At 46.7% G+C, this 18852-nt stretch overlaps 1 protein-coding gene and 1 non-coding gene across 4 annotated transcripts in view; one reads left to right on the top strand and one right to left on the bottom strand.

Moving 5' to 3' along the window:
* Nucleotides 1-18852, bottom strand: part of LOC138670044 (solute carrier family 2, facilitated glucose transporter member 11-like) — a 193736-nt gene that overhangs the window by 38108 nt on the left and 136776 nt on the right. The gene's annotated exons all lie outside the window — the stretch shown is intronic.
* On the top strand, nt 7448-7519 carry TRNAQ-CUG (transfer RNA glutamine (anticodon CUG)). The gene has a single exon. It is a non-coding gene; the product is annotated as a tRNA-Gln (tRNA).

The following is an 18852-nucleotide window of genomic DNA, read 5'->3' as shown; positions in this document are numbered from 1 at the left end:
GACCGGGGTCAGTGAAAAACTGTTTTTGGGCTATGTTAAAGCCGGGTGTGTAACAGACCATAGTCTGTGTTAATCTGACCAGGGTCACTGAGAGACTGTGGTTTTTTTTTTCTATAAGCACATGTGCAAGTGCTTGCTGGGGACTGGCGAGTCCATGTATTTCTTTTTTTTTCTTCTGTGATCGACTTGCTGTGGCTCGGCGGGGCCACGACGATTGAAGGCGTCTGGCAGTAACTCGGCGGGGTTACAAAGTTTTGCTGTGGATCGGCGGATCCACGAAGTCCGCGGTGCAGAGCCTTGTGAAGTGCAGTTGCAGCAAAGAAAAAAAAAAAAAAGACATTGCTGGTTTAGAGTGTGCAGACTCTTAAAGGGCCAGAGTCACATTGGTGTGCTGTGCAAACTGGGGCCTGAGAGTACTGTGGGAAGTCCACAGGGTGTACCCCAGAGTGGAGTGGTGTCCCTAAAAAGTGGGTGGAGTCCCAAAAACGGAGCGGTGCCCAAATAATTATGGTTGGCAAAAAAGGGGCTGCGTCTCAAAAGGGGGTAATTGCACAAAAGGGGGTGGAGTCCCTAAAAGGGGCGGTGGCCCTAAAGGAGAAAATGGTCCACAAGGGGGTGGTAACCCAAAAGGGGTTGGAGTCCCTAAAAGGGGCGGTGGCCCTAAAGGAGAAAATGGTCCACAAGGGGGTGGTAACCCAAAAGGGGTGGAGTCCAAAAAGGGGGCGGCGACCCAAATAGGGGTGGTGGCCCAAAAAGGGGTGGCGGTGAATGCACTGATGGACTGTTGCCGGGTTCGGTGTTCGAACAGCACATGTTCAGAATATTGTACTGACTTTTCATCTGGCAAGATGACACAGAGCTGTTCTGTAGAAGTCAATGGAGTGTGCGTGACTGGTTCTCTGGACTCGGGGAGCCTGGTGACGCTGGTGAGCGCCACACTCCCTGTCTATCTGATTCCCGGAAGGAAGATGGAAGTCCACTGCGTTCATGGGGTCGCTAGGGATTATCCACTATCCAGGGTAATCATTGAGACGCCCACTATTATTGCCAGCCATGATGTACCTGTAGTCCCAGACTTGCCATTCCCTGTTGTAATAGGCCAGGACTTTGAAAGGTTTTGGGACTTGTGGGAGGTAAGGGGAGTATCTGGTTGCTCAAAAAGGATCCAGAATGACTTTAAGGGAGCCCCACCACAACAGGCGGCTGTAGTGATTCCGAGTGGTGTGATGTGTGAAAAGGAGATATGGATGTGCTCAGAATGGCTCAAGAAAAGCATCAGCAGGAGCTTCTCCAGAGAGAGGAGGAACGTCGCTGCCTGGCAGCGGAGTTGCCAATGCCCATCTTGGCGAAAGCTCAAGCGGAAGAAAAGACTGAGGAAGAGTTCGTGCTAAAAGCGGAACAAGAGAGTCACCCGGTTGTGGCAGATGTCCGTGAAGATGAGACCTCGCTTTTCAAGAGCATAATAGAAGTACCCGAAGACATGCGAGAAGTGTGCGCCAGGAAGGGTGTGCATGAAGCATTTAGAAAGGCAGTAGAGGCTTGTAGTGTGCACTGGGCGCCTGAGACTCAGCAATTGGTCATACTGTCGACTAGGGAAGTCACAGTGAAGCGGGTGGCTGTCCTGAGGGATATGCACCTACTCTGCCTCCGTACAAAGCAGAAGATCATTCTGAAGAATGATGAAGCCGTTCGACGTTTGGAGCGTGAAAGGAAAGCTCTTAGTCGGCTGGGCTTAGTGGAAGACACAGTCCAAGTACCTAAAGGTCTGGTGGCAAAAGTCATTGGGAAACTTGGGAGAGTGATGCAGGAGATGGTGGATAAATTCGGTCTGAAGAGACTGAGGATACCCACTGATGAAGAGGTCCAGGTCATGGGTGAAGATGGGATGGTTCCGTTCCTGGTTGTCGGATCCAGAGAGAGTCTCAGGAATATCCGCATGCTCCTGGAATATCGCATGGCATACCTAAGGGAGGTAGAGCAGCTGAGACTTGAGAGACGGCAAGTTAATAAACAGCTGCCAGAGAGGCGAAGAAGTTTGCGTAAGACCAGAAGTCCTCAAGCTGAAGCTACCAGAGGACATAGACAAAAGTGGATGGATTGCTCTCCAGGCAATAAAAACCATGGGAGAAGGTGGCCTGATGAAACGGGTAGAAGCAGTGATGCCTCAGTTAGCTCAGGGTTAAGTGACCTAAGCAGGAGATTCTGTAGCAGACGAGATGACAAGGGGTCATCGTTATCAAAGGATGTGACGGAAAGGGATGACGAATGCCGACGAAAGGGTTCAATAACAGGCCCTGACTTAGACAGACTGACTGTCAGGGACGACTGAGAGGGGTCTCTAGTCGGTTTAGGACAAGTGCCAAGCCCCACGGCTTTAGGCAGAGGGGGGAGGTATGTAACGTGGCTAAAGGTTGGATAGTCGACGGGAGGTATGTATCACAGAGAAGGCTTGTCGCTGTGATGTGACCCAGAGTGTTTTCTGTAATGCACATAAACAATAAGAAATTGCTTAGAATATTTGGGTCCGGGTTACGGGTAGCTATGAGAGATGGGAGGGTCTGGTTACCCATATACCTCACCCCTGGGTAAGGGGCATAACCGTGCCTATCTATGTTTGTTTCAGGACCTGTGGTGATGTCAGAACCACATGTCTAATCATGTGATGGGTTCCTGGGTGTGGTTACACCTATGTAAAGAGTTGTGTGTGTAGCACATGGAGAGAGTGTGTTTGGGAGTCTGTCAGGGTGGACACACTTCCATGTGTCCTGGCTGGACACTGCAGTGTGGCCTGTGTGTTGGACGGTTCCAAGTGGGGACAGACGTCCTGAACAGCACACAGAGACCATATTTAGGCTGGAGAGCCTACGTGCTGGACATGGCACAGCCTGTATGCCTACATGTCTGAGAGAGAGCGGAGCTCTAATATGGACATTGAGGATTCAACTGTCTGAAGTAAAGGCCCCTTCACATTAAGCGACGCTGCAGCGATACCGACAACGATCCGGATCGCTGCAGCGTCGCTCTTTGGTCGCTGGAGAGCTGTCACACAGACAGCTCTCCAGCGACCAACGATCCCGAGGTCCCCGGTAACCAGGGTAAACATCGGGTAACTAAGCGCAGGGCCGCGCTTAGTAACCCGATGTTTACCCTGGTTACCATGCTAAAAGTAAAAAAAAACAAACACTAGATACTTACCTACCGCTGTCTGTCCTCCAGCGCTGCGCTCTGCTTCTCTGCACTCCTCCTGTACTGTCTGTGAGCCGGAAAGCAGAGCGGTGACGTCACCGCTCTGCTTTCCGGCTCACAGCCAGTACAGGAGGAGAGCAGAGCACAGCGCTGGAGCACAGACGGCTGTAGGTAAGTATGTAGTGTTTGTTTTTTTTACTTTTAGCATGGTAACCAGGGTAAACATCGGGTTACTAAGCGCGGCCCTGCGCTTAGTTACCCGATGTTTACCCTGGTTACCAGTGAAGACATCGCTGGATCGGTGTCACACACGCCGATCCAGCGATGTCCACGGGAGATCCAGCGACGAAATAAAGTTCTGGACTTTATTCAGCGACCAACGATCTCCCAGCAGGGGCCTGATCGTTGGTCGCTGTCACACATAATGATTTCATTAACGATATCGTTGCTACGTCACAAATAGCAACGATATCGTTAACAATATCGTTATGTGTGAAGGTACCTTAAGACTGTTTACCTGTTGTTCCTGTTGCTATGTGGTTTATGGAGCAATAAACCTGTGAACTTATAATGAAACATGCCTCCAGAGTGTCATCCGCCGCACCTGATCGAGTACAATCCCTACATCACTCATCCTTGGACTGAAATAATGGGGATCATTTATGACTAGTGTTGGAAGGTGTATGAATTTACTAATATACAAAAAATGGTGAATTGCATCACATTGCTCCACATGTAACATGATGAACTTGGAGTAATTTGCTCATCATGTTAGAAACTTTTTTAAATGTAATAAACTTACTAAGGATCCAATTTTACATGGATCACTTATGGGGCATGATACAGGGCACAGTTTTATACTGAGCTGTCTCTTTGGAATACACAAAACACAATACATTATTGAGGTCAGCAAGGTCCTAGAAAGGTAAAAAACAGGCAAATCACCATATAGGACAGTATGTAACAGCTACAGACGCAGAAGAAGGGACCGAGTTTTGGAATCTCACTCACCTATTTTGATTGTGCGCTGGACACAACAGCAAATCATCAATGTAGTGTGGAGCGCCCCCAGACACAGGACCGCGGGTTACTCGGTACCGGTCTTCTCTGTCTCGGTTCTAGGGTTGTCACGGTGGCTGGACCTGGTCCGTGACCCTGCTAAGGGGCGTCCAATGAAAGGGGTGATGAAAGTCGGCCAAGGTTTCGTGACACCACCTGTGGTATTCGGTCAGGGGGACCGACCCTGCTTGGGGGTCCACTGGGGTGATGTAATGGCAGCTAGATGGTATACCTTCCCACAGGTGAAGTATATCCCCAGGGCTTCCCAGTAGTGTAGGTGGTGATGATGTGAGGCGCAGTTAATAACGAAGACACAGGGTTGCAGTCTCTTTACCTTTTACTGAAGACTTCAGGATCCTCAATCCAGAGCACTGCTAACTGGGCTGTCTGAGACCGGCCGGTCCGAAGGCACATCCAGAGTTCCCTTTGCAGGTGGAAATCAGTGCCTACCACTAGCGCCTGTGTGTTATAGTTCTTCCCTGCTGAGCATTCGGGATAGTCCTCACAACTTTCGTGTTCGTTCTTTCTCTCTCTCCCTCCATCCCCCAAATTTATCTGGATAGGACGCACCGGTTTGACGGGAAGGCTCGGAGCTATTCTGGGACCCTAGAGACGCCCCTCTCCACGCTTGCCCCCTATGTCTTCTTAGGTGATGTATAGTAGACACCCAACCTATAATCAACTGTCCTGCCGTTATTTGAAGTAATGCTTGGAGTCAGTTACTTCCTCAGTGTTCCGGCCACCGGCTACGCGCCTCAGTAGGATGTTGCCGTTCTCGGGGCACGACTCCTACTGGCTCTCCTTTGTGCTTTGATCTCGTTTCTCACTTCTCCACAATATCCTTCTCTTCGTGTCCTTTCTTAGGATGCCGCCACAAGGTAGTGCAGGTGTAGCTCCGTCACTTTCTGCTAGGTACCTGCCAGGAACCCACCCCTGACAGGTCCTCCCTGGAGCTCTCCCAGGCTGCGTTCTGATCTAACTTCCTATCCGACCCCCAGTTTTACCAGTGTGAGGAGTGGCCTAATACATAGTGCCTTTTGCTCCCCCTGATGGCCGGAGTGTGAAGTGTAATGTGTGACTGTGATACCTGGTCAGATGAACTCCTTTAGTGCAATCAGACATAACATCACTCCCCTTAGTGGCAGAGCGACATTACTGCAATGACCAGGACTCTGGGGCGCTGCAAGTGCATTCTATAATGGTGTATATCTGCCCCCAACCTGTAAGAGAAGAAAAATAACTTTTATTATACTCACTTGCGGGGCGGTCCGATGCAAGGGGTCGCTCTTCTTTGTCAGGCACCTCCCATCTTCTTACGATCACTGCACTCCTTCTTGGTTCATGTGGATGACGTGTCCCTACATAATCCACACAGTCGTCTCGGCATCGCGCTACTGTGCAGGAGTACTTCTCTGTCCTGTTGAAGGCAGAGCAAAGTACTGCAGTGCTCTGTGACCTTCCTCTGCACAGGAGCGCGATGCTGAGGCACCCATCATCCACATGAACCTCGAAGGAGCGCAGTAATCGTAAGAAGATGGGAGGCACCAGACCAAGAAGAGTTTCATCCCTTGGACCGGACTGCCCCGCAGGTGAGTATAATAAAAGTTATTTTTCTTTTACAGGTTGAGGGCAGATATATAACATTATAGAATGCTGTATATCAGCCCTGAAAGGTGGATGATATATATCGGACAAACCTGGTGACAGATAGTGACCGAGCCAAATTTTTTAAATCTGACCAGTGTCACTTTATGTGGTAATAACTCTGCAACGCTTCAACAAATCCCAGTGATTTTGAGATTGTTTTTTCGTGACACATTATACTTTATGATAATGGTAAATTTAGTTCAACATTTTTTGTGTTTATTTATAAAAAATATTAAAAATTTGAGAAAAATGTTAAAAAATTAGCAATTTTCTAAATTTGAATGATTATCCCTTTAATCCAGATAGTCATACAACAGCAAACTATTAATAAATAACATTTCCCACATGTCGGCTTTACATCAGCACCATTTGTAAAATGTTATTTTATTTTGTTAGCATTTTAGGAGGTTTAAAAATGTAGCAGCAATTTTTCATTTTTTCAAAGAAATTTACCACATTTATTTTTTTAGGGACTTATCCATGTTTGAAGTGACTTTAGGGGTCCCATATATTGGGAAACCCCCAAACGTGATACCATTTTAGAAACAGCACCCCTAAACATATTGAAAACTGCTGTCAGGTAGTTTATTAACCCTTCAGGTGCTTTACAGGAATTAATGCAAAGTGGTATGTCAGAAATGAAAATGTGTATTTTTACCACCTAAATGTTGCTAACTTCTAAACAGATTACTACAGCTGTCAGACTCTAAGGCCGCTATTTGGTCATGAATTGCCATGGCAAGCATCAGGACAACAAAATCATGATCTGAGGGCACCAATTGGGATAAAGAAGAAGCCCCCACACTCTGTTAACCATTTATAATGATGTAGTCACTATTGACAGCAGCATGTAAGGGGTTAAACAGATTTAGAAGGTGCAAATACTGATTGTGGCTGATACAGCAAGTTGTCAGCTATAGTGTACAACCAACAGATGCTGGATTGTCATCTGTATGGGGAGGCTATTCTCTTATATCTCAGGTCAGTTAAAAGACGTATTGGCGGTCATTAAGGGGTTAAAGGGGTTATTCTAAGTTTGGAAGTGCAATCCCATGAGATACGCATACCCAACGTCTGTTCCATTCAGATGTGGAACTTTAGAGCCCTGGTCATATGAGGTTCAATCCAGAAGAGGAAACGAAGAGACCAGTGGGAGACATGGGGTATGGTCCCAGGAAAGAACTAAAGTCCAGTAGGTGAGTTTGCAATTATTATTTTTTTTAATTTCAGATCATGGGCCACTTTTTAAAAGGGATGTAAACATTATGAACAGAGCAGCAAAGCTTAGCACCATTCAATGTTTAGCAGCCACTACCGGGTCCTGCAGATTAGCTCCTATTCACAAAAACAGGAGCTTTTCTGCAGTACCTGGCAGTAGCTGTTTCTCTTTGAAAGGTGCTGCCCATTGTAGTGTTTATATCCAGCCACTAATGGAGCAAATAACGACTGATCAGCAGCAGTGCAGTGTGTCAGACACCCATTGATCTGATATTGATGACTTATCCCTGTGGATAGGTCTTCAATATGTGAATGGACAGCCACTACAATGTAGTGTGGTTCCATGGTGTAATGGTTAGCACTCTGGACTCTGAATCCAGCGATCTGAGTTCAAATCTCAGTGGAACCTGGGCAGCTCTTTGTACATATGTTTCAGTTTTTTTTCTATGTTAATATGAGGAGGTGGTGATGGCGAACTCAGTCGAGGGGTTCAAGAGAGGCCTGGATGTCTTCCTGGAGCAGAACAATATTGTATCATACAATTATTAGGTTCTGTAGAAGGACGTAGATCTGGGGATTTATTATGATGGAATATAGGCTGAACTGGATGGACAAATGTCTTTTTTCGGCCTTACTAACTATGTTACTATGTTACTATGTACTTTACAGTGAGGGCCCAATTCATAATTTCCTTTGCACCTCTTTTCTAATCAAATATGGACACTTGGTCCACAAAAATTTGGGACCTGTGAATGGCCCAAGAGACTATGACAAGAATGAGTGCAATCAATGAAAACCACCTATATGAGAACATCAGAGGTCTGAATGAGCCCCAACACTGATTAAGCCCCTAATTAATCAATAAAGACCTCTTGGCTCACCTAATATGTTTGTTTAGTAAATCCATCTGGTCTCAGCCGGGTGCTACTAGTTGGGGTTTACATAGACTGTCACTGTCCAATCAGGGCTGACAGGGACAAGTTGCATGAAGATACACCAGGTGTCCATTTACTTATACATTTCCAGGAGGAATAACAGAGGAACTGCGCAATACAGAGCTCTAAGAAAAGATGGCTCAGGATTATTTCTTGGGAAAACAAGTACCATATTTGCTAAAATAGGCATGTTAGGAGAGGCGACAGCTCCTCTTTAATATTAGTTATGTATCAATGCACTTACACTAGATGTGAGAATACATAAATTGCTGGTCGGTTCCTTGTCACATATGTAAATGTACATTACATTAGATCGCATGTAGTTTGGTGCAGTCATCGCCCTATTGTAGTACATGCACCTTACTCTTGTTAAAATCTGGGGTTGTCCTATAAACTACAGAAATTATGACAAAACGCGGAGGCCCCTCGCTGATTCTAAGAATAGGGGTCCCAAATTCCCCTGTGTGACTGGAGAAGTAGTGAGAATAGACAACCACTGTCATAGATTATCTATATCAGTGGTGGATGCATACACACAGTAGTCTCCAGGGGACCCTTGGACCCACATTCTTGGGATCTGTGGGGGGCCTCTGCAGCCAGACCCCCAATGACGGTATACAGAGCTGGACACTGCAAGCAGCAGTCCCTGCAGGTATTACAATGTTCTATCAATAATGGGAATAGAACCTTCGTGAAACGCTAACAAATATACAAACCAGCATCAGCCAAAGTAACAATGCCTGACACCTAAGGTTTGACCATCAGTAATAATGCTTGATGCCTAAGGACTGGTCATTATTAACAATGCCTGACGCCTAAGGACTGGGCATCAGTAACAATGCCTGACGCCTAAGGACTGGTCATCAGTAACAATGCCTGTTGCCTAAGATCTGGTCATCAGTGAGGATAACACAGCACGTACGTGACATTGGTAATGCGCAAAAGGTCAAGGACATATCAACCTTTACCAAAACATTTTAGGATCCTCCATGTCTGTAATTCAAGGAGTTTGCAAGTATGGGCTATAGATTTCGTCCGTCGGGGAATTAGAGGGGGAGATCTTAAACGTACCTTGGCACAAAGGGGATGTCAATGGATAGTTACCCTTGACACAATGGCCCCAAAGGTCTTAGGCTCCTTTCACACTAGCGTCGGAATCTCCCCGTCGCAATGCGTCGGGGAGAGATTCCGACGCTAGCGTTTGCTGCATTGCACAATGGAGGCAGCGGATGCATTTTTCCGGTGCATCCGCTGCCCCATTGTAAGGTGCGGGGAGGTGGGGGCGGAGTTCCGGCCGCACATGCGCGGTCGGAAAAAGCGGTCCGTCAGGAGAAAAAAACGTTACATGTAGCGTTTTTTTTCTCCCGACGGTCCGCAAAAGCACATATACACTTTGTTGAGCGGGCACCATCCAAATATTAATGAAAAAAAAGGGGATCACCATATGCATACCAAACAACAATGGCAATAAACAAGAACAAGTGTATGCATAAAGATAGGGATCACCACAAAATTTTTAAGAATAACACACATCTTTATTACGAGAACAACATGCACAAGAACATTTAAAAACATCTAAAAACATACAACAGAATAATGGGTCCACCAAAATATCGGGATAATACCCACAACAATAAGCACCCCACACAGCTAGTATCAATTCTATCACCAATAGACATAAACAAACACTGATCATAATAGCCTACATACTATATAGGTGCGCTTCCAACAAGTAACTGCTCCTGTTGTGAATTCTGTGGCAGAGCTCCCTCCTGTGGTCACGAGTGGTACTGCGGCTTCTGAGTTTCCTTCCTCAGGTGATGTGGTGAAGTCGTTAGGTGCTGCCCTATTTAACTCCACCTAGTGCTTTGCTCCTGGCCTCCAGTCAATGTTCTAGTATTGGTCTTGCTTCCTCCTGGATCGTTCCTGTGGCCGTCTGCTCTGCATAAGCTAAGTTTTGCTTGTGTTATTTTTTGTTTTGCTATTTTTTCTGTCCAGCTTGCTTAATTGGTTTTTCTTGCTTGCTGGAAGCTCTGGGACGCAGAGGGGGCACCTCCGTACCGTTAGTCGGTGCGGAGGGTCTTTTTGCCCCTCTGCGTGGTTGTTTGTAGGGTTTTGTGTTGATCGCAAAGTTATCTTTCCTATCTTCGGTCTGTTCAGTAAGTTGGGCCTCACTTTGCTAAATCTATTTCATCTCTGCGTTTGTATTTTCATCTCTACTCACAGTCATTATATGTGGGGGGCTGCCTTTTCCTTTGGGGTATTTCTCTGAGGCAAGGTAGGCTTATTTTTCTATCTTAGGCCTAGCTAGTTTCTCAGGCTGTGCCGAGTTGCATAGGGAGCGTTAGGCGCAATCCACGGCTGCCTCTAGTGTGGTTGGATAGGATTAGGGATTGCGGTCAGCAGAGTTCCCACGTCTCAGAGCTTGTCCTATGTCTTTTGGTTATTGTCAGGTCACTTTGTGTGCTCTGAACTTCAAGGTCCATTGTGGTTCTGAATTACCTAATCATAACAGTACTGGAGGCCCAAAGTACTAATGCTTCTCAATAGAGGGAAAAAAGAAGTTCTGAGACCATTTTTTTTTCTTTGCACTGTGTTTTGCCTTTTTTTTCCCCTAGACATTTGGGTGGTTCAGGACACAGGTGTAGTGATGGACATTAAAGGTCTGTCTTCATGTGTGGATCATCTCACTGCAAGAGTACAAAATATTCAAGACTTTGTGGTTCAGAATTCTATGTTAGAACCAAGAATTCCTATTCCTGATTTGTTTTCTGGAGATAGAGCAAAATTTCTGAGTTTCAAAAATAATTGTAAACTGTTTCTGGCTTTGAAACCTCGCTCCTCTGGTGACCCAGTTCAACAAGTTAGGATTAAAAACTTAGCACAACGCCCAAAATCCCTATCGTTAGGGATTGGGTAGATAAAAAATCTGGCCTGATAGTTAAAGGGCAGACGGGTGGGAGCAGGATAAAAAACCCTATATGTCCCTGATTACTCCCTGCCTGTCAGCGGAGGTTGGCACCCTCTTGGACGCAATATGGCGCCCCCGCTCCTCGACGGCTAACCCTAAAGGCCCTAAAAATCCCTATAGTAATGTGGGGATGCTAAATACCTCTATATACCTACTAACTAGCACCCAGACACACCAAACCACATATACCACCAAAAACACCAGACGGTGAATCACCAATAATAAATTAAGTTAGGAAAGCACGATCTGACCGTACCACGCCCTACAGATATATTGATATAAGGCTATCCTACTTAATGGCTATTGCACCCTCCAAAAACCCTACCTGGTAATACCTGCCTGACGGCGGAGGTTGGCACCCTCTTGGACGCAAATTGGCGCCCCCGCTCCTCGGCGGCTGTCCCTACTGACCCTTGGACGGTCCCTATAAAACAGGGAACCTGTAAATATGTGTCTAAGGGGCTACACTAGTGTGCCTTGCCAAATTACCCCTATTGCTCGGTCAGACCAAACTCAGATACCCAATGACTCAAGCACACCGTGGTCTAGAACGCTATCCTTGTTAAAGCCCACCAGAGTATTCAACAGATATTAGCACATATTAAATGGGTATAACCATAACCTCCCCCAGGTAAAGTTTTATAAATCTTTAATGCTCATAGCCACAACACTAACTCAGATATGGAGATCTCGTGTTACCAAGGGCACAATACAACTGATATATAAACATTCATACGGTGCCCCAATTGTAAACGTACAAATGGTGAAATACCAAAAAGAATATCAATAAAAGACCAGATACACTTATCTGTGTTCAGGTCTCGCCTCTACGTGTTTCCCCCCCATGATATGGTTCCTCAGGAGGCGTATGGGTAAGTCAAAATCCGTGTGCTGAAGACACATCAGAGATAGGTGCTGTGCCTGGTTGTAGGCATGCCTACAACCAGGCACAGCACCTATCTCTGATAGGTATGCCTACAACCAGGGTTAGCCGTCGAGGAGCGGGGGCGCCATATTGCGTCCAAGAGGGTGCCAACCTCCGCTGACAGGCAGGGAGTAATCAGGGACATATAGGGTTTTTTATCCTGCTCCCACCCGTCTGCCCTTTAACTATCAGGCCAGATTTTTTATCTACCCAATCCCTAACGATAGGGATTTTGGGCGTTGTGCTAAGTTTTTAATCCCATTTTTTGGTTTTGAAATAAAGTTATTGGATATATTAGTTTTGGTACTAATTTTTTTTGATTGATACTAATTTGGTCATCTGGTATTATACTTCCCCCCAAGTTCAACAAGTTAGGATCATTATTTCTTTATTACGTGGCGACCCTCAAGACTGGGCATTTTCCCTTGCACCAGGAGATCCTGCATTATGTAATATTGATGCGTTTTTCCTGGCGCTCGGATTGCTGTACGATGAACCTAATTCGGTGGATCAGGCAGAGAAAAATTTGCTGGCTCTGTGTCAGGGTCAGGATGAGATAGAGATTTATTGTCAGAAGTTTAGAAAGTGGTCCGTGCTCACTCAATGGAATGAAGGTGCGCTGGCAGCTATTTTCAGAAAGGGTCTCTCTGAAGCCCTTAAGGATGTCATGGTGGGATTTCCCATGCCTGCTGGTCTGAATGAGTCTATGTCTTTGGCCATTCAAATCGGTCGACGCTTGCGTGAGCGTAAATCTGTGCACCATTTGGCGGTATTATCCGAGCATAAACCTGAGCCTATGCAGTGCGATAGGACTTTGACCAGAGTTGAACGGCAAGAACACAGACGTCAGAATGGGCTGTGTTTCTACTGTGGTGATTCCACTCATGCTATCTCCGATTGTCCTAAGCGCACTAAGCGGTTCGCTAGGTCTGCCACCATTGGTACGGTACAGTCAAAATTTCTTTTGTCCGTTACTTTGATCTGCTCTTTGTCATCTTATTCTGTCATGGCATTTGTGGATTCGGGCGCTGCCCTTAATTTGATGGACTTGGAGTATGCTAGGCGTTGTGGGTTTTTTCTTGGAGCCCTTGCAGTGTCCTATTCCATTGAGAGGAATTGATGCTACGCCTTTGGCCAAGAATAAGCCTCAATACTGGACCCAGCTGACCATGTGCATGGCTCCTGCACATCAGGAGGATATTCGCTTTCTGGTGTTGCATAATCTGCATGATGTGGTCGTGTTGGGGTTGCCATGGCTACAAGTCCATAACCCAGTATTAGATTGGAAATCAATGTCTGTGTCCAGCTCGGGTTGTCAGGGGGTACATGGTGATGTCCCATTTCTGTCTATTTCGTCATCCACCCCTTCTGAGGTTCCAGAGTTCTTGTCTGATTAACGGGATGTATTTGATGAGCCCAAGTCCAATGCCCTACCTCCTCATAGGGATTGTGATTGTGCTATCGATTTGATTCCTGGTAGTAAGTTTCCTAAAGGTCGACTGTTTAATTTATCTGTACCTGAGCACGCCGCTATGCGGAGTTACGTGAAGGAGTCCTTGGAGAAGGGTCATATTCGCCCGTCATCGTCGCCATTGGGAGCGGGGTTCTTTTTTGTGGCCAAGAAGGATGGTTCGCTGAGACCTTGTATTGATTACCGCCTTCTAAATAAAATCACGGTCAAATTTCAGTACCCCTTGCCGCTGCTATCTGATTTGTTTGCTCGGATCAAGGGGGCTAGTTGGTTCACCAAGATAGATCTTCGTGGTGCGTATAATCTTGTGCGTATTAAGCGGGGCAATGAATGGAAAACTGCATTTAATACGCCCGAGGGCCATTTTGAGTACCTAGTTATGCCTTTCGGACTTGCCAATGCTCCATCGGTGTTTCAGTCCTTTATGCATGACATCTTCCGAGAGTACCTGGATGAATTCCTGATTGTATACTTGGATGATATTTTGGTCTTCTCGGATGATTGGGAGTCTCATGTTAAGCAGGTCAGAATGGTGTTCCAGGTCCTGCGTGCTAATTCTTTGTTTGTGAAGGGATCAAAGTGTCTCTTTGGTGTTCAGAAGGTTTCATTTTTGGGGTTCATTTTTTCCCCTTCTACTATCGAGATGGACCCTGTTAAGGTCCAGGCCATCTATGATTGGACTCAGCCGACATCTCTGAAGAGTCTGCAAAAGTTCCTGGGCTTTGCTAATTTTTATCGTCGCTTCATCTGTAATTTTTCTAGTATTGCTAAACCATTGACCGATTTGACCAAGAAGGGTGCTGATGTGGTCAATTGGTCTTCTGCTGCTGTGGAAGCTTTTCAAGAGTTAAAGTGTCGTTTTTCTTCTGCCCCTGTGTTGTGTCAACCAGATGTTTCGCTTCCGTTCCAGGTCGAGGTTGATGCTTCTGAAATTGGAGCGGGGGCTGTTTTGTCGCAGAGAAGTTCTGATTGCTCGGTGATGAAACCATGCGCCTTCTTTTCCAGGAAGTTTTCGCCTGCTGAGCGAAATTATGATGTTGGTAATCGAGAGTTGCTGGCCATGAAGTGGGCATTCGAGGAGTGGCGTCATTGGCTTGAAGGAGCTAAGCATCGTGTGGTGGTCTTGACTGATCACAAGAACTTGACTTATCTCGAGTCTGCCAAACGGTTGAATCCTAGACAGGCTCGTTGGTCGCTGTTTTTCTCCCGTTTTGACTTTGTGGTTTCGTACCTTCCGGGCTCTAAAAATGTGAAGGCGGATGCCCTGTCTAGGAGTTTTGTGCCCGACTCTCCGGGTTTGTCTGAGCCGGTGGGTATTCTCAAAGAGGGAGTAATTTTGTCTGCCATCTCCCCTGATTTGCGGCGGGTGCTGCAAAAATTTCAGGCTAATAAACCTGATCGTTGCCCAGCGGAGAAACTGTTTGTCCCTGATAGGTGGACGAATAAAGTTATCTCTGAGGTTCATTGTTCGGTGTTGGCTGGTCATCCTGGAATCTTTGGTACCAGAGATTTAGTGGCTAGATCCTTTTGGTGGCCATCTCTGTCGCGGGATGTGCGTTCTTTTGTGCAGTCCTGTGGGATTTGTGCTCGGGCTAAGCCCTGCTGTTCTCGTGCCAGTGGGTTGCTTTTGCCCTTGCCGGTACCGAAGAGGCCTTGGACACATATCTCTATGGATTTTATTTCGGATCTCCCCGTCTCTCAAAAAATGTCGGTCATTTGGGTGGTTTGTGATCGCTTCTCTAAGATGATCCATTTGGTACCCTTGTCTAAATTACCTTCCTCCTCTGATTTGGTGCCATTGTTCTTCCAGCATGTGGTTCGTTTACATGGCATTCCAGAGAACATCGTTTCTGACAGAGGTTCCCAGTTTGTTTCGAGGTTTTGGCGAGCTTTTTGTGCTAGGATGGGCATTGATTTGTCTTTTTCCTCGGCTTTCCATCCTCAGACTAATGGCCAGACCGAACGAACCAATCAGACCTTGGAAACATATCTGAGATGCTTTGTTTCTGCTGATCAGGATGATTGGGTGTCCTTCTTGCCTTTGGCTGAGTTCGCCCTTAATAATCGGGCCAGCTCGGCTACCTTGGTTTCGCCGTTTTTCTGCAACTCTGGGTTCCATCCTCGTTTCTCTTCAGGGCAGGTTGAGTCTTCGGACTGTCCTGGTGTGGATACGGTGGTGGACAGGTTACAGCAGATTTGGACTCATGTAGTGGACAATTTGACCTTGTCCCAGGAGAAGGCTCAACGTTTCGCTAATCGCAGACGCTGTGTGGGTCCCCGACTTCGTGTTGGGGATTTGGTTTGGTTGTCATCTCGTCATATTCCTATGAAGGTTTCCTCTCCTAAGTTTAAGCCTCGTTTCATTGGTCCGTATAGGATTTCTGAGGTTCTTAATCCTGTGTCTTTTCGTTTGACCCTTCCAGATTCTTTTTCCATCCATAACGTATTCCATAGGTCATTGTTGCGGAGATACGTGGCACCTATGGTTCCATCTGTTGATCCTCCTGCCCCGGTTTTGGTGGAGGGGGAGTTGGAGTATATTGTGGAGAAGATTTTGGATTCTCGTGTTTCGAGACGGAAACTCCAGTATCTGGTTAAGTGGAAGGGTTATGGTCAGGAAGATAATTCCTGGGTCTTTGCCTCTGATGTCCATGCTGCCGATCTTGTTCGTGCCTTTCATGTGGCTCATCCTGGTCGGCCTGGGGGCTCTGGTGAGGGTTCGGTGACCCCTCCTCAAGGGGGGGTACTGTTGTGAATTCTGTGGCAGAGCTCCCTCCTGTGGTCACGAGTGGTACTGCGGCTTCTGAGTTTCCTTCCTCAGGTGATGTGGTGAAGTCGTTAGGTGCTGCCCTATTTAACTCCACCTAGTGCTTTGCTCCTGGCCTCCAGTCAATGTTCTAGTATTGGTCTTGCTTCCTCCTGGATCGTTCCTGTGGCCGTCTGCTCTGCATAAGCTAAGTTTTGCTTGTGTTATTTTTTGTTTTGCTATTTTTTCTGTCCAGCTTGCTTAATTGGTTTTTCTTGCTTGCTGGAAGCTCTGGGACGCAGAGGGGGCACCTCCGTACCGTTAGTTGGTGCGGAGGGTTTTTGCCCCTCTGCGTGGTTGTTTGTAGGGTTTTGTGTTGACCGCAAAGTTATCTTTCCTATCTTCGGTCTGTTCAGTAAGTTGGGCCTCACTTTGCTAAATCTATTTCATCTCTGCGTTTGTATTTTCATCTCTACTCACAGTCATTATATGTGGGGGGCTGCCTTTTCCTTTGGGGTATTTCTCTGAGGCAAGGTAGGCTTATTTTTCTATCTTAGGCCTAGCTAGTTTCTCAGGCTGTGCCGAGTTGCATAGGGAGCGTTAGGCGCAATCCACGGCTGCCTCTAGTGTGGTTGGATAGGATTAGGGATTGCGGTCAGCAGAGTTCCCACGTCTCAGAGCTTGTCCTATGTCTTTTGGTTATTGTCAGGTCACTTTGTGTGCTCTGAACTTCAAGGTCCATTGTGGTTCTGAATTACCTAATCATAACATGCTCCACAACATCGGGCAGACAGGTTGGTGCAGATGAGCCACCAGAAACTGTGGACCCACACATGTACGGACGCAAGTAGAGGTATGTGAAAATCAATAACCATGAAACTGGTAATACCTAATCCACCCCGCACCTCAATCCTAAAGTAAATCTTACCCAACCTGGTGCATACACCTATAAAAAGAATCCTAGACTGGCAGGCACATCAGATCAGTGAGGCTGTGTGGGTGCAAAGACCCACGCGTATCGACGCTCACGGCGTCTTTCTCAAGGTCAATATGATGCCAATGATGTTGTCCTCTGATATTTATAGTTATCAGTAATCACCAGAAACACCTACCCGGTGTGTCGCTCGACGGATGCGACGTGTGGCAATCCGTCGCAAATGCGTCGTCAATGCAAGTGTATGGGGAAAAAACGCGTCCTGCAAGCACTTTTGCAGGATGCGTTTTTTCTGCAAAACGACGCATTGTGACGGATTGCAGAAAACGCTAGGGTGAAAGTAGCCTTAATGAGAAGCTGAACTTCATTCCATTTTTATAAAAGAAAAGGATTTGCGTATCTGTATCTGATTTCTTTGTTCTTTTTTATTAATAATCATTTTGTCTGTCTTTTTTAGTCAATCAATTGAACGAGGGACGTGAGGGACGAGGGAGACTCCATTTTGGATTTATTAATTCAGGCCCCATAGATTATCCAGAGATCTACCTCCACTCCTGAAGTGGTTCCCCACCCTCGTGATAAGTACAAGGCAAGGAGAAGCAGAGCTGGGACCCCCTGCTGTCTTTTGTGCAAGGCGGCCCACTTCAAGGGAAAGCTCTAGACACTAGAGCACTGACACCTAGAGATGAATTATGAGAATACCATGCATCTCAGGGTTATGTCCGATATACCACCAGAACCCTGGGAGCCCTCCGCACACAGCCCTGTGCCTCATATTTCTCTAGCTATCCCGGATACTGAGCTATCGGGACTGGCTCTCCAGAACCACTTAGCCGACCCAAGTTTAGACTCTCCATATCGGTCCAACAACAACAAACTCGTTGAGACGTCAGTCGTCCCTTTTAGACCTCCCCCTAGGAAGTTATGACCCATCCTAGATATTGTGAATTATTTAAGCTAGGAGGTTAAGGGTGGAAAATCCAGTCCAACACAGAGGGGCCGTGGCGAATATGGGAGGGGGCGAGCTAGCTGTTAAAAGCTAGCCACGTGTGGAGATGGACCAGAAACAAAGAAGGTGCACCGTGGATAAGAGAGCTTCCTTCCATCCACAAGTGATAAGAAATGGTAACGTGACACATACAGCTAACTGCTATCCCCAACCTGTAACCTACTTTTATCTGTACTTCTGGCTGTAATATCTGTAGATTACTCTGTATATATTTGTAGTATCTAGTGCGCCTTTCGGAAATTAAAATGTCAATTAATTTTAGGCTGCTCTTTTCTCTCCCACGTCCGTGAGTCCGGCTAATACTTATAAGCTACCTGGGGTTGGTTTCTGACCCGATATAAGCTTGTTAACAGACCGGGCTTATATGTAACGAGGAACTGGTGGCAGCATACCGTTCTGGTGTTATGGGGGGATCCTAGAAGTGACGGTTTGGAGGTTTATATATAGACTAGCTATTGAACCCGTTCTACGCCCCGGGTGGCGAGCATTTATATTGGTATATGGTCTCCATCCTGGTATGTGCTGCTCCATCCTGCGCCCCCATCCTGTCATGTGCTGCTCCCATCCTGCGCCCCCGTTCTGTCATGTGCTGCTCCCATCCTGCGTCCCCGTTCTGTCATTTGCTGCTCCCATCCTGTCATTTGCTGCTCCCATCCTGCGCCCGTTCTGTCATGTGCTGCTCCCATCCTGCGCCTGTTCTGTCATTTGCTGCTCCCATCCTGTCATGTGCTGCTGCCATCCTGCGCCCGTT

The sequence above is a fragment of the Ranitomeya imitator genome, chromosome 1 (genome assembly GCF_032444005.1).
Source record: "Ranitomeya imitator isolate aRanImi1 chromosome 1, aRanImi1.pri, whole genome shotgun sequence".
Lineage (NCBI taxonomy): Eukaryota > Metazoa > Chordata > Amphibia > Anura > Dendrobatidae > Ranitomeya > Ranitomeya imitator.
The sequence above is the reverse complement of the archived record's forward strand: the minus strand, read 5'-3'. Positions and strand labels throughout refer to the sequence as shown.